The 16,825-nt window shown below is 44.1% G+C and overlaps 1 protein-coding gene across 1 annotated transcript in view; it reads right to left on the bottom strand.

Annotated features, from left to right (window-relative positions):
* The window catches only part of SMPX (small muscle protein X-linked), a 308,624-nt gene that overhangs the window by 93,949 nt on the left and 197,850 nt on the right, over positions 1–16,825 (bottom strand). The window lies entirely within an intron of this gene.

The following is a 16,825-nucleotide window of genomic DNA, read 5'->3' as shown; positions in this document are numbered from 1 at the left end:
CGCGCGCCCGCAATGCACTGCTGATGACGTCACATATTACATCACTCATGACATGGTCAGTGACATCACTCATGACATAGTGAATATATATATAGTCAAAGAGCAAAGAATGTGTCTTCAACAGGTGCTCCCTCAACTATCCAGGCCACATTCACATGACTTCATCTCTCCTCTTTCAAGACATTTGTACAAGATCGTGCATCCTCTTTTGCTTTGGAGCACAGCACTCCATTGTACTACAGCAAGGTCTCCACCCTATAAATGTCATTATATACATTAAATACCAGGGCTTCCAAATGCCAAGGCTGCCTAATCTTGATTCCAACTCATGCTCATCTGCCAGCACCTCACACTTGGCCTCTTTACCTTTTGCAGATGCTTTTTCATCCATGTTTTCTCCTTTTGTCAGTTCTTTCTTACCTTACTTTTCTCTTCTCCCTTCCGTCTTTACAGCCTTCCTCTCTCTAGCTCTGGATCAAAGAATGACAATAAAACATAAATGCTGGTGCCCACAAACTGAAACCAAAGGCTAGGGCTGACCTTCAATGATTTTCTACCTTTGCTGACCTTCAACCCTGTCCACTCTCTTCCTTGCACAGTTTCTCTCTTCCCATTCATTCTCTGACTCTCCTTCTCTCCTATCTCTCTTCTCCATCTCTGATCGCTTTCTCTCCACCTTTACCTTCCTTCCCTCCCTCTCTTTCTCTCTCTTGAAGCCACCAGTGCCTGCTGCAATTACCCTCAGGGAGCTGGGGAAAGTGACAGAGGCCCCAGGAACATCCCCTGCCCTAAAATCTGCCCCCAGTGTCTTCAGCCAACGAGGGAATTGCCCGGTGGAATAAAAGGCCTGTCCAGCCCTGCCAAGGGCAGCTGGTTATGAGGTTTCTGATTCTCGTGGCAGACAGACTGGTGCCTCTTTTCACAGTAGCAGTGTCTGCTCTGAGGCAGAAAATGAGAGGCTACAAAATAAACAGAAAAACAGCAGTGAAAAGAACATAAAATAAAATGTTTACCATTTGCAGACTATCTAATGAGGGTCACAGACAAAATACGTAATCTACTCAAAATGTTTCTGATGTCTCTTCAGCAAAGGTAGAAAATCATTGGACAACCTTTATTACGTAAGCACTGTCCTTAGAAGTCAGATAGCTCCACCTATGGAGAGACAGCCAGATCAAATATAACACGACTTCCACATTATTTCTACTTTCTTTTGTCACTTCTATGTTATATCAGCCTACATATCATCCTACTTTTCTTTGCTCTCTATTAGACATCGAGTCTTGTTCTTCGATGTTACGCGTCGCAGAACCGAAAGTGTCCTTTTGTGTACTACGACGTTTCGTGTTACCTGCAGAATGGGAAACATAACATTGTTCACGAGGCTTTACAAACTGCCATTAATAGGGGCTTTCATGGATGATTGTAGTTTGCACGATTTTGCTCAGTTTTTCGGGAAATTCCTCGAGAATAGTGCACCCGTCCCGAATACTGGGGCTGTCAGCTCCTTCGCCACGCTGCATACCCACACCTTCTTTCCCCCACACCTTAGTTTCAGGTGAATCAGAATCTACAGTGTTGCACGAATTTGTACCTTTATCGGACTCCGACATGTTGGAGGGCATGAAACGCTTCCCCAAGAAGTAAACTCAGTCTAAAACGCGGTCCAACAAAGTAACGTATCACTTTTTCCACCTGTTTTAAATACATGGGCAGCGTCCCCAACAGTAGTTCGCCACGCTCATTCCGTCCCCATTAGCCTACTCTGTCGCTCCTTCCATGCCTTCATCCTACGGTAACAAGAGCCCTCTGACCTTTCGCTCAGTGCCCACAACGAAAGAATGTCATCTCTGTTGGCAGCGCTCCCCAGGCTAATCTTTCGTGTTGTTTGTTGCTCCTGTCATGGCAGTGCGCAGTGGCCATGAGATGAGCGCCTCTGACTGGAGCGGACACCGGCGTCTGGAAGAGAAAGAAATGTGCTCCTAATCTATTTCCCACCGTTGTGACCCCAGACTTAAGTGCACGGTGAGGAAAGAGCTACTTGCGTTCTAGCTCTGCGCCGACAAAGGGTCACGAGGCCAAACTGCGGGGAAGCGGGCAGGTGTTTGGTGTAGGCGTGTGGGATGCGCGCGCGCGCGTCCTACATATGTGATTGGGCGTGCGTGCACTGCTGGCGAAAAGACTACCAGATATCATGTTTCAGATACCCTTCAAGGTTTTTTAGAAAGGCGTTGAAAAGCTCCCCTTCTAATCAGCTATCATTTCACTCCTCAGTATACCTTCTCCGTCAGTCGTGTGATCGATGGGCGTGAGGTTGGTGACAACATTATAACCCCTGTGGGCTGGTAACAACTGAAAGCAGGCGCGCAACACCCATTGGACTCAAAGGGCTTCAGCCCCCCCCCCCCCCCCCCCCCCCCCCCGTCGTGTGTGGCAGCCCGGGATGAGACAGCTTCCCGGGCAAAAAAGTAGCCGCACCCGAGCACTTCACAGGTCTTTTAAAAGACCATTTGCATGTTAATGAGGCCTCGCTGTTGTTTCACCCCTTCTAAGAGCCCCTGCAGCTCCACTCTGCCTATTGCTTAAAGTTCAGCCCCCCTCCGAAATTTTTCCTCAGCCCGTCCCCCCCCCCCCCCCCCGAAATTTGGCTCTAGTTGCGCCTCTGACTGAAAGTATAAAATGGACTTTTAATTCAAAGCTGCGAGAGGGTCACTCTTGTATGAGAGCTCACCGCACTATGCTCTCTCTAGTGGCTTCTGGGCGGGACTTGCAAGTAACAAGTTTAAATTCTGCAAGGATCAACTAAGTGATGAGCATCTCTGCGTTTCTTCATCTGCAAGAAGGAACAATGGTTTCAAATGGTGACAACGAGAGACAGCTAAAGCCGGCCTTGGGTTGGGCAGGTGTCAGGGTCTTGCACCTCAAATGTTGTAGTTGTTTTGCTACATCTGAAGTTAGATGGTGAACAGCGGCAAAGGCTAAACATCTGTTGCAGGAGAGGCCTCGAGTAATCGGCGTCAGGTCCCAAGGAAAGTTTGCAGGGTCATAAAAAGACTACATTAGGAGAGGACAACTAAAGAGAAAATCTAGACCAGCCAGAGAATCCAGACAAAGGAAACAAACTGATTCTCACCATTATGCAGCAGTGGCGGCTCTTCCGCTAAGGCGGCGGAGCGTTGTCCCACTGCTTTTTAGCTGTGAAATAAAGAGAAAATAAAATGATATTAACTTGCGTTATCATTTTATTTTGTCCTACTTCCAGCAGCTTTGTGAGTGGGGCGGAGACAGGGGAGTTGTGGTAGCACTCTCCTAAGTGAACAATGACTGCTTGGCTGGCCCTCTCAGGCTGGCCAATCAGTCTTGCGCACTTCGCATGTTCTCCATGCAGGCTGCATTACAGGCTCCTGGTCAGCATCTGAGCACCGAAACACGGCGCTCAGACCAATCACAATGCTGCTAAGGCAGCGTTGCGAGTGGCTGATTGGTAGCCTGGGTGTGCTTCCTGTTCAGGCCAGCGAGGGAGGACTACTGAGGAGATACGCGGCGAGGAAGCGTCAAGAAGGTACTTTTTTATTTTATTTTTATTTTTTAATACCTGCTTCCCCTGCGTCCTCCCCCCTCCAGCCCCCACCCCCTACATCCGATCCGTGCTGGCCGCCGCTGTTATGCAGGAAGCATCTAAGCCGCAGATCCAGCTGGAAAACAAACTTTTAAAGCAGGGAAGCAGGCAACAGGTGCAAACTCTATAGCGACAGTCCTAGCCTAGTCAAGTAGATTAGGGTCATTAGGAAATGGATGTAATTTGTTGGTAATCAGGCTACTGGTATGTTTTTGACACTGTAATATTAACATCTCTGGAAATTACCAGGAGATGAAATGATGCTACCTCATGGTGTATGATATTACCATTTCACCATTTAGTAATATTATGGGAGACTTCATCTACTTTTTTTTTTTAGCATTTGTGAAAGAATGCATTAATGACTGGGTTATCCCAAAATTACAGTCCTGAGATCTAAGCTAGAGAGAGAATTGCTAGTGTTGCAAGGCAGTAAAGGACTCCGTCAGCACCCTCAAACAATAAAGAAAAAATGGATTTAATGGAGAGGACCAATATAGGACGGGGTGCTGGAAATGAAGGACAAAGAGCTAAGCAATCAGAGAGGAATTCCTGAGTAGCCGAAAGATGAGTCGGAAGATGAAGAAAGGTGTAAGAATAATCCAGAAGAAGAAAGACAACTATAAACAGGTTCCACAAGCTGGTAGAGTTCAACCAGTGAAGTGTAAAAGATGGACATATCAGCATAGATAGACACTAACATGATATAAAGAACGGACGTTCTTGTCAGATTATCAATTGTCAAGAACAGAAAAGGTTAGCAACCCCAGAGCCAGTGGCAGAAACTAAGGGAGAAGAACTCATGTAAAGATGCCAGAAAAAACTTTGGTGGAAATAAAATATAACTAGCATGAGGGATCAGTAATATGCAGAAGGATCCCATTTTAAAGAGGAATATGAGTGGCAAGACGAGTGCTGCAACATAGAATTACAAAATAATACTCTATGTTGACGTTGCTTGCCGGATGGAAGTGGTTTTCCAGCTTGATTTCCCTATTGGCTTAATTACCGTCACTTTATGTGATTTGTCGTAATTGCCTCATTGATGGCCCGCAAGGATTGCTGAGTGGAGGGGGGCACTCATAGCTGTCAAGCTTTCAATTTGTTTATGTGTGACATTTCTAGGTTTTCACTGGACGTATGTGTGACAATCTAAGTTATTAGGTGTGGCACTTTCAGTGACAATTTGTCACCAGAAAAAACAAAGCAGTTAGTTGTAGTTATTTTAATGGGATGAATGTCAGAAACGCCCCCTTTAGCGTATTGTAATGTTTAGAAAAGTCCTTAATACTGCCACAGTGTACCTGAAGTATTATCCTGCTTCCCTGTATGCAAAGTGCTCATGGCTAAAGTGCCAGGTCTGACCGAAGTTGTTACTTAAATAAGGCCAGACCACTAGGCTGCTGTGTCATTGACATACTTACAACCTCTCCATAATAATTGAATCGAGTTAGTATTTGTGCTGGAGTTTGAACTCGGATTGAATAATGTGTTTCATCCTTGGAGAGAAAAACATCAAATAATTCAAATTGTCTTCACTGACGTTTGTCAGAGTTTACAGCCAACAGTAAAGACTAATGCAGCGAGCTACAAGGCAGCACCCTGGGCTGGACTGATGTGGGCTGACAGATTTGTGTGTGCTGCAGAAAACGCTTAATGCATCATGCCAGGAGGAGACGAAGATGCACTGGGCCCTGTGTAACAATTGTATTCAAGTAAACAGCTTAGTCGGGCCCTGGCTGAGATTCCATTGCAACCCACGACTCTTGGGCGCGGTTCACACTCCAGCTCCTGAACCAAAATTCGCCTGCAGTGCCTAGTGGAATAGAAGAGCTAGCTTCTCAATTATGCGTGGCAATAGCACTTTAGTGCGGTAATGCAGACACCAGCATTAAAATCTGTTATAGTAAACTGTAATGCATGGAACTTGGTAGTGATGGGTTCTGTATAGGGTGTTACTTCATTTCCTTCATTGGGGGAGGGACAGGGCAGGCAGAATCTACTGGGCAATTGTTTCCCCAGACATTGACTGGAGAGTCAGCCGGTAGGACTGGAAGCCTGAGATTATGAATGGTACCTAAAAGTAGGATTGCTATGAGAAAAAAGTGTTTTTGTAAGTTTTTTTTTATACTGGTAGTGGAAAAAGTGGAGTTGGGAAAGGCTAGTAGTCACCCAGAAGAAAAGTCACATTCAGTGACATAGATCTCAGTTGTCTTCATGGAGTTTGATTACAGACTGGCAATCCTCAGACAGTAATGCTGAAATATTTAGGAACAGAGGTGTTGGACCTGGCCCTTTTTGCAGATTTATTCCCAAACCCCTTCTTCTTCCTATTTTTCAGACCTTCTTTTTGTTGGCTTTAGGACGCTGGGCACTTTACCACTACTAATTAGTGCTAAAGTGCATGTGCTCTCACCCCTAAAACTTGGAATGATTGGATTACACCCAGGGCTATCGTAAGGATTTTGGTGGCCCTGGGCCAAACGTATTTTGGGGGCCCCTGTTCGGAACCGTTTTTAATTTATGATCCAGTTTCAGCTATTTTATGCCGTCTTTGGCTAGGTCACTGACATGCACAGGCACATTCGTCTAAATTCTAGATGTGTTTACTGCTAATATTCAGAGATAGTTAAGTGCGTTTTCAATATTGTAACACAGCAGCAGATCACTAACATTACTATAAATAATCTCTGTGACACCCTCCCATTTCTCATATGTGAGGTCCGGATGTATGACATTACAACGCGTGTCATTACAACGCGTGCAGTTACATCGCATGCGTTACAACGCATGCGATGTTACAACGCTATGCCATTACAGCGCAAGTCTTTACATCGACTTGCGCTAGATGGCGTGCTAACATTAGAAAAGTGTAATTTACTATTCCAACTCCAGTCCACTTAACAGTAGGGAAGGTGTTGGGATAGTAAACTACACTATTTGTAATGTTAGCACGCCATCTAGCGCAAGTCGATGTAAAGACTTGCGTTGTAATGGCATTGCGTTGTAACATCGCATGCGTTGTAACGCATGCGATGTAAAAGCTGCGCGTGGTAAAAACCGCGTTGTAATGGCTGTTCCCCGTGAGGTCCTATTGTGATCTAAAAGAACTTTTTTTTATGAATGAAGCATGAATCATAAACTAAACATTTCTGTGCAAAATGTCTGTAATAGACTCTCACACATCACCCACTTTAAAGCAAATGAAAGGAACACAGTATTTAAAACATTATGCTTAAGAATTATTCAAGGTCATTAGGGCAAGACTCTCTGCAAAACAGAGCTGGCTCTGTCAGGGGGCCCCCTGAAAGGCTGGGGCCCTGAGCCAGAGCCCACTGTGCACATGCCATAAAACATCTATGCTTACACCTGTTTGGTATATTTAATTTACTTGTTAGTCCCTTGTAAAGTGGTATCCCATATACCCAGGGCCTGTAAATTAAATGGTACTAGAGGGCCTGATGCACTGATTGCGCCACCCACAGTAGTAGCTTTCAAACATGTCTCAGGCCTGCCACTGCAGGACATGCATGCACAGTTTACTGTTGCATTTAAATCTACTTGCCAAGTCTTAAACTCACCTCTTACTACATATAGCTCACCCCTAAGGTAGGCCCTAGGTAGCCCTATGGGCTGGATGCGGTGTAACTAAAAGGTAGGACATCTGCCTATATTGTGTGGCGTGTCCTGGTACTGACAAACACCCTATTTTGTTTCTCACTACTCTGATGCCTACTCCTCTCATTGGCTAGCATTGGCAATTCCCTTATATATGTTTAAGTAGTAATTCCTGATCTGAAAGGAGTAGTGCTGCCATGTCTGGCATGTTTAGAATGGTAGTGATAAACCATGCTTACTGGTGTATGTGGATTTTTTACTACTATTTTAGAAATGCCGATTTTAGATAGTGACAAATGCAAAAAGAACATTTGATGGACAGAATGTTGAACAATGTCAAACATTTACCCCAGTACAGAGATCTGTGCCTAAATCCATCGAATTTTGCTCCCCATGCCACTCTAGTTTAAACCTAGCCATCTGCAAATCAGTATTGACGCTGCTCACCATGGGAACAGTGCAGCCCGAACTGCCAGGCCAGGTCCTCCTTGGACTGGAAACAGGCATCCTTGGACCGGTTTCAGGGTGGTGAGCAAAACAATGATGGATTAAACCCAGGTCTTTGTAACTGGGGGTGAATGTTTGCATTGTTCCGCATTCCGTCCATCATTTGTTCCTTTTACTTTTAAAAAGTGGTCATTTCTCTGTGCTTATAACTCTATGTGCTTTGCAGCCTGACTCCAATCCACATCTGAACCTGGTTGACAGCTACACTTTGTGCATACTTTCCAGACAACCACAACACAGGAGGGCTGGGTGTGACAAGAGAGGCATATGTGTCCATCGTATACTGATAGTCTTCCTAGACTGTCTGGAGCCAGGGCTGAGTTTAAAGGGTGTGTGGTGGACTTCTAAGGTTTCTTTTGAGGTCACGTCTACATCAAAGACACTTTTGAGTATAAGTACAGGGGCTCTGACCCCATGATTTCAGTACACTACTGGCCTCAAAGAACCTCCGCTGGAGCAACAGCTTCTGCACAGGAAGGATTGCCACTTTGCTGTGCCTGCCTTTGGTGAGATACCCTGCTGCCTGCTGACCTCTGCCCTGCAAATGACCTAAGGATTGACCCCAGAGTGACCCCAAGGGCATGCTAGCTTGCCCCCCGTTCTCCCATGAGGTCTCAGAGATATCAAAATAGACAAGATTTACCTTTGGTTGCCTTGAACGGCAGCGCTGCTGTTAAGTTCTAATTCAGCATGAGGCATGAAGTATACAAATAGGTATTTATTGGTTGATGGTACAGCACAGCACGACTGCTCTGGGAAAAAACCCCAGAGGTCTGACCATTAGAACATAGAATCTTTTGCACCAAGGCAACAAGGAAACAATTCCAAAGGAAGTAAATTAAAGCAACAGTACAAATAACAAATGAGGACTATAACACATCCCTTCCCTTAACCCCTTCGACGCGCATGACGGAACGGTTCCGTCATGCACGTCGGTTGCGCTGTGCGCATGACGGAACCGCTCCGTCATAGCCCCGCCCACGCACAGAACCTTCAGCGTGGCGCGGAAATCCGCGCCGCGCTGAAGGGGTTAAACAAAACATTAAATATAGTTGTTCATTCTAACTGGAGCTTTTACATTTCTACCTCCAGTTTTAACTTGGAAACCAACAGACTCAGATTCAACAGAATTGCCAATATCCTCAAGGGACTCCTTGCCAGCAGGCTCACAGGGCACGAAAGGAGAACCATGTTTGAGCTCCACAGGAACAGCTTGGTGACATTTAACAACACGCCTAACATTCCACACCCTTCCATCTTGTGTCACAACACTATTAATATTTACCTTAACCACTTTGATAGCAGGCCCATACTTAGAAGTTCCTTTTACATTGAGGCGAGGTTTGCGTATTCTAACCCAATATACAACCACAAAAGAGGGTACTTTCACCTTCATTTTAGCATCATAAAAGTCTTTCATTTTTTCTTCTTTTTGGTGAACTTTAAGAGAAACTCTTTGTATGTCATCACTTCCAACTCCATCAGACATTTTCTTCCTTATCCACCAGGGACAAAGCTTGGAAGTAGGTTCTCTCCCTCTCAAAAGGCGGAACAGGCTGAGACCTGTAGTGGAGTGAGGAGTAATACGATACATCCAAAGCCTCTCTCAGGACAACCTTCCATTCTTTTCCAGATTTCTAGCTAATTTCACACCATCTTTAAGTACACGGTTGAACCTTTCAACCTGGCCATTCTCTTGTGGTTCATAGAGAGCAGTAGTACAATGCTTAACGTCACATGACCTCAAGAAATCTTCCATCTCGCGTGATTTTAATTGTACTCCATTATCCGTTACAAGGACTTCAGGACTCCCTTCCCAAGCAAAAACCTCTTTGAAAAACTCAATAATGGTTTGTGTGGTAGCATGTGGAACAAACGTAACTTCAGGCCACTTAGAGTGGTAGTCAATGATTACTAAGGCATAGCGAGCTTCTAGAGGTAAACAATAAAATGGCCCAGAGACATGAAATGCAATTTTCTGCCACAGACATTTTGGCCATGGGACAGGCTTCAATGGAGCAGGATATGGTTTCTGCATCCTATCACTATTAATACACTCAGCACATTCTCTCACCATCCTGTCAACAATTTTGTCCATACTAGGCCACCAGAAGCTAGTTCTCACCAATCTTTTCATAGAAGACATTCCTGGATGCCCCTCATGGGCAAGTTTAAGGATAACGTCTTGCATAGATTCAGGAGGTACACATTTTCCATCTTTGAAGATCAATTCACCTTCTACTGCTAATTCAGAGGATACTTGTGAGAAGGACTTAACCTCTGCAGGGACATCTTTACTTTTAGGCCATCCACTAAGGATAAAATCTTTAAGTACACTCCAATTGCTACCAGCAACCACACTCTTCTTCCACTCCTCCTCAGAAATAACAGCAAACTCTTTAGACACAAAATCACTCACCGAAGCAATCATCTCAAGGTCCTGACACACATCAACTTTCTCTGGACAAGGGCAGATAGCCGGGAAAGACAATCAGCTGTAACATTGTGCTTTCCAGGAACATACTCTACACTAAAACTATATTCCTGTAATTTAGACATAAACCTGCCTATTCGGGCAGTGGCATTCCACCCCTCACCAGGCGACAAAATCGAAACAAGGGGCTTGTGATCTGTTCTGAGCACAAACCTGCTTCCCCATAGGAAATTACAAAAGTGCTCAATGTCCTACACACAACCCAAAAGTTCTCTCTCAATAGCAGAGTATCTTCTGTCTGTTTCATTGAGAGTGCGGGAGGCAAAAGCGACACACCATTCCTCCTTTCCACATTTTTGGGACAGCACTCCACCAAGTCCACATAAACTGGCATCTACTGTAACAAGACAAAGTTTGTTCATACAGAATGGCTTCAAAGTGGGTGCCTTGATAATTTCATTTTTGATAAATTGAAACGCATCTTGCTGTTTCTCCGTCCAACAAAACTCAACTTTGTGTCGGGTAAGTTCTCTGAGTGGTTCCATTCTTGTTGCAAAATCTTTGATGAACTTACTATAATATTCGCATAACCCAGCAAAAGTTAGCATTTTTTCTTTGTTGTCGGGAGCTGGAGCTTTCACAATGGCTTCTACCAGTGATTTTTTGGGAATTACACCATCTCCAGAAAGAGTATGACCCAAATACTCAACAGATTCATGAAACATTTTACACTTATTCTCCTTAAGCGTCAGACCATTCAACTCTAAGTGTTTACACACCTCCATCACATGTTCTATATGTTTCTCACAATCAGGAGAAAACACAAGAATATCGTCTTGACGACATTTAACAAAACTGTCTAAAGCCTTAAAAATATGGTACATTGCCCTGTGAAACACCGACGCCTCAGAGGCAAACCGAAAGTTACATTCTCTTATATTGGAAAACTATCTGCAGCGTGAGAAAAGCAGTGTAATGCTTAGAATCGTCATTCAAAGCAATTTGGTGATAAGCAGAACACAAATCAAAAGTAGAAAATACTTTGGCCCCTTCCAGCATACAAACAACTTAATTTATGTTTGGCAAAGGGCGACAGTCCACCACCAAATTTGCATTAATCCCTCTCAGGTCGACACAGAGTCTCAAACTTTTATCAGCCTTCCTTGCTAAAACGATGGGAGAAACCCATTCTGAAGACTCTACTTCTTATATAATATCTTAATCAATAAGGTTTTGTAGTAACAACTTAAGATCGTCTCTCACACACACAGGCACACCCCTCAGTTTCTGCTTTACAAGCAACACTCCTTGTTTAACTTTAATCTTATGGGTAAAATTATTGAGTCTTCTCAGCTTCCCAGAAAACAACTTAGGAAAGTGATTCACCACAGTACTGCCTTCACTGTCCTTAATCTCTACTTCTTGTGACACCAAATAACATGGGGTCACAACTCCTAGGGTTGAGGATAATTCCCAAACTCCACTGGTCCTTCCAATCACACCCTTGATGGCTACATATAGTTTAATATGAGCAATGCGCCCTTTAAATTCTATGTCAACTTCCTTATACCCTTCCACGTCAATTTTAGAATCATCAAAAGCCCTGGCAACAATGTCTGATTCTTTCAAATCTTTGAGGGTAAGGATCCCTTAAAGCGATCAAGAAAGACATCCTTGGTAAAATAGTCCAGTGAGAACCTGAATCAGCCATGAGCTCTAACTCCAAATTCAATATGCGCACCGAGCATTTGGGTGGCCTAAGACCAACAGGACTGTCTCCACTATTACTAACCTCAGTAATGGATAACAACATACCTCCTTTACATCCACGGCGCTCAAGGTACGTTTGCGGTTCTTAGACCTGGCCCTCATACTGGCCGTAAGAGCCATCACCATGAGATGGAAATCCCCTAGATGTTCTTCGTTGATTCAATGGCAGGAAGACGTGATGCAATGGGGCAGTGCCGAAAGCACGGCACTAAGAAGAGAAGAGGTGAGGGGGCGCTGAAACATCCCTTCTCTATGGACTGGGACGTTATGATGGAAAACTTTAAACAGTTAGATCTTATGCCTGCATGAGGTATGCCCACCTAATAATATACTCACACTCTACAAGCAAAGCGCGTCATGAATAGTTACTGGCCCGAATGAGGATACAACCGAACACGGATAGCGCAGGGTCAGTTTTAATATAATGATAGTACTAATAGGCCGCTAATCATACGAATATCAGCAGACCAGGAGGGAGGGTGGTGGGTAGGGGGAGGGTATTAAGAGTTCAGTTTTGTTATGTTTTAACATACTAAGTGCAGCTATTTGGAAACAATGATGTACCTCATGTATGCATAATCCTTGCAGGACCGTAGAAACGGAGATTTAGCACGAAACAATTAGAACCAAAACAGTATACCATGTATATAGATATACCGTGTATAAATTGGGGGATTCAACAAAAGTTTAAAATGTCATAAGTACTAATTATGTTGTATTGTACTGCTGCTGTGGTAATCAATAAAGTTTGTTTAACATTTTTTTAAAAAAACTCCTTCACATTCACTCATTCTGTCATTCACATGATCTTGATTGATGTAGGAAACATTACCCCAAAACGTCCAGCAGCAGAACATTTGAAATCTCTGCAAACAACAGCAAAATGCCCACGACGCCCACACTTCTTACTTTCTTTTCCCAAAGCTGAACATTTTGGAAAATAAGCTCCATGAGTAGGACTCCCACATCTAAAACAATGAAATTCTTTGTCAGGTCTCTTAAACACTTTTGGTCCAACACGTGAAGATTCTGATTTAACAGCACACACGTTGTCTTCTGTTCTGTCACCTTTGTTATCCTTATGTATGGACTTCATCCATTTTTCAGATTGCTCTAGAACTTTAGCAGTACTAATAACATCTCGTAAATTAGGATCCCCCATATATATATATGTATAGCCCAAAATTTGAGAAAAAAAACGATCTTACTTGATACAACAATTCCTCCACACAATGTTACTAGATGCACTTCCTTCATGTGAAGTATTATTATCCCATAAAACAGAGTATCTTGTAGAGTATCGAGTAGAATATCCAGTGCACTGCCGTGGCTCCTCTCCTCTGCCTTAAGGTGAAACAGATGCTGTAAGACACAGCGTGCGAGAGAGGAGAGGAAAGAACCTTAGGCAAGCGCTCACGTCAGCGTGTAAATGCCGGAACTGAAGCACTCGGTGAGAAGCATTACGCCAGAGAGGAGTATCACCAAGCCAATGCTTGTCTCGGCCAGGCAGAAGCAGGAAGTGAAAGAGGGACGTGGAGATCACCACGGCAACCTCACAGCAAAGAAAGAAAGCCGCCAAGGGCTGAGAAGTGCAAGAGAAAAGAGTGTGTCCAGAAGGACTGGTTTGCACACTTTAAAGAGAATACCCTAGACCATCAATTCTAGGGTTCTTATTGATTTATTTAGCTTATTTTTAAATTATTTAGATTAGTGAAGCAAATAAATATTTTTTCATGTCTTAGAAAAGAAACCTTCCATTTACAGAACACCACATTTACAAAAACACATTTATACACAATGTTATATTCCACTTAAAAACGAAAAAATTCAAAGACAAAAATGACAAGTGAAACAAACTTAGACAATCGTGTGAAATAACATTAACATTGAAAGTACAACACCAGTCCTAGTTTTTACATACGGCACCAAGCGGACGTTAGATTCTTAACTAGACGTTGTTAATTGTCCTGCCTAGGCCAAGAGGCCGGGGGTTATGTCTTCAAACCAATGTTGCCTACACAAGAGGAAAAAGTTTTTACTGCATTCCTTAAGGCACAATATCTACACAATCCCCCGGGCTCACAAGAGCCAACACGTTTCGAATCCACACAATTCACGGATTCTCCTCAGGACTTGGACAAGGTTGATATCTTAAAAGAGGCGCGATGTGCTTCCACCCTGTGTGTAGAGGAATAGTTGAAACTTCTTCTAAGTGCCTAACGGTTCAATTTGCCATGAGATGTGACGAAAAATCTTTAGTTAGAAATCCCATTTGCCACAGAGACTTTACAAAGTTGTACTGACGGCTTGACTGTAGTCAGTAATTGGCGCCTCACTGCCAGGGGAATCAATTTCACTCCATGAGGCTGCTCAGGCGATGCCCATCCCAATTCCACACTTCTTTAAACTTAGTGTGGATTAAATTGTTTTAGAACATTCTTCACACACCCGATGTCTGCTACAATTCAGCAAACCAATTCAGCTGAGAAGTTGGCAGATCAATTAAAGCGAGAGCAGCTTGCGAGGCAATGCAAATGAGAGCACAACGGTAAAAATTTCAATGGGCAGTATAGGGCAAGTAATAAGTAAAAATGTTTACTAACTTGTAGCAGGAAAGTCTTTAGTCTCATGAACACGTAGGAAATGCCATTCGCAGAGATAAGTTTCCACAGAATCGCCGATCAAGGGTCCTTTTGTATAGTTGACAAGAAGACAATTTGCTCCTTTGCTGTATGATGGTGGCAAAAAAGTCTTCAGTCTTCAATCATCTTGTTAGGTTCAAATTCAGCATGAGGCTAGTGCCATGGGCTCAGCGTGCTGTGGATGTTTAAGTATAAGACCACATTATTGGTCTTGCATTTCACTTTTCCCTGTAGTAGTATTCTGGGCAAGGAGCAGCACCACGTTCTGAGGACACTAAGGGGCATATCAACAACAACCGGCGATAATTATCGCTGAGCGCACTTAGCGCTCGGATAATTATCGCCGGCTAGCGCCGATTTTTATCGCTGAGACAGCATGCTATTAGCAACGCTTATCTCATCAGCGATAAAAATCCTAGCACTAACTGGCTAACGTGAGATTATCACTGGAAACCCAGAAATAATCTCACGTAGCTAGTTGATAGGGACTCACAAACTTAGTCATGATATCCACCTTCCATAGGATATTATGGCTAAGTCAGTCCTGAAGCAGGCGTAAGGAAAGTAGCCATAACAGGGGTTATCGCTACTTTTCCTGACGCAATGCTTCATAGCGTTAGGCTTGCTGATAGGAGAAATGTCGCTTAGCGACATTTCTCCTCTCATGCCAGGTCAGGAACGCCCACTTTGCATCTCATTAGAGATGCAAAGCTGAGCGTTAAGAATCCTGACGCTAAAGCAAGGTTTCACGCGTTAGCGTGACCTTGTTGATTAGGCGATTAAATTATCGCCGCTTTTCGGCCGAAACGGCTGCAAAAGCGGCGATCATTTTTTATCGCCTGCTTGTTGATATGCCCCTAAGTGCCTTGTGTGGGAAATTGTTGTTTCCCTGCCTCAAGCACATGTGGAGCAGTTGAGAACTAGTGGGGACAGAGCACTCCTTCGTCACGGCAGAACCAGCAGCCCTTCACCACATTGAAACCAGTGCATGTAGCGCTGCATCTTCTCTCGACACTAACCACTGTAGCGCTGCTTCACCTCTCCACATCACCAAACATATCGGACTTGAGCAAAACCCTCCCCGCACCCAGTGAAGTGCTCCAAGAGGCTCTTTGATCATGCGGCACCCCAATGTTTTCCATTGTCATACTTACTCGAACCAGAGTGGTCTTGGAGGTCGTGCTGTGCCTCCCACAGCTTCAGTTCTGCATTTGAATCAGCCCCTTGCAATCCTGCCCACAGCACCACTGGTCCTGGAAACAGCCACCTGGAGTCTGACCCCAGCAGCAGTGTGGGCCCTGAGTCGGCCCCATACAGGTATTCTGGGGCAGGGGTGTGGCCCCACATCGGTTCCACAGGTGCTTTGGTCTAGACAGACGTGTCTCGTGGCCACAGTTACGCCACAGTCAGTGTTTCAAAAAGTGGTACAGCCAGGCGAGGGCATAGGAGGTCTCCCACACCGCATTGAGCCACAAGCCTAGGTACAAAAAGGGTGGATAAGACTCACCAGGACCTTCATGTGTTATATCTCCGGCACCCATGGAGCCTGGTGGTTGATTCCAAAGGGGATTGTTGTCCCTTAACTAATTACCATAAATAGTTTGGCTTGGGAGCTTGTTGCTTATTGGTATCATTTCATTTCATGTGGTCTTAACATCTTTCAGGGAAACAGATGCATATTTAAACATTGTGTTGTCTTCAGGCATTGATTGTGATAATTGAAACGTAGGTACAATGTAGGTAAGTATAAACATACTCGCAAAATAAACACTCGCAAATTTGCGATTCCTTATTTTGCGCAAGCACTTAGAGAATCGCAATTTGCGATTCCCTAAATGCTATGCTGGTAGGCATCGCAAATTGCAATTTTGCCTTAAGGAATCGCAAAATACCACCAACTTCAAGTTGGTGGTATTTTGCGATTTCATTTCAAAAAGCACTTTTTGGCTTTTTTCAAAGTGCCATGTGGCACACATACATGCCCTTAGGGCATGTATGTGCGCCACATGTGCACACATGCACATTTCAGGGGTGCAACAGGGTGTCCTTTTGACACCCTGGCACCCTTGAAATTGTGCCCGCAATTTGAGATTCTCTAATAGCGAATCGCAAATTGAGAATGTCTTCCCATTCATTGCTATGGGCCTCCCAGCCCATAGAAATGAATGGGTAGGTATTCCTTATGAGCGAATCTCAATTTGCGATTCGCTATTGAGGAATATTAAGGAATCGCTA

Source organism: Triturus cristatus, chromosome 8 (genome assembly GCF_964204655.1).
Source record: "Triturus cristatus chromosome 8, aTriCri1.1, whole genome shotgun sequence".
NCBI lineage: Eukaryota > Metazoa > Chordata > Amphibia > Caudata > Salamandridae > Triturus > Triturus cristatus.
This window is presented reverse-complemented; position numbering and strand designations above follow the sequence as displayed.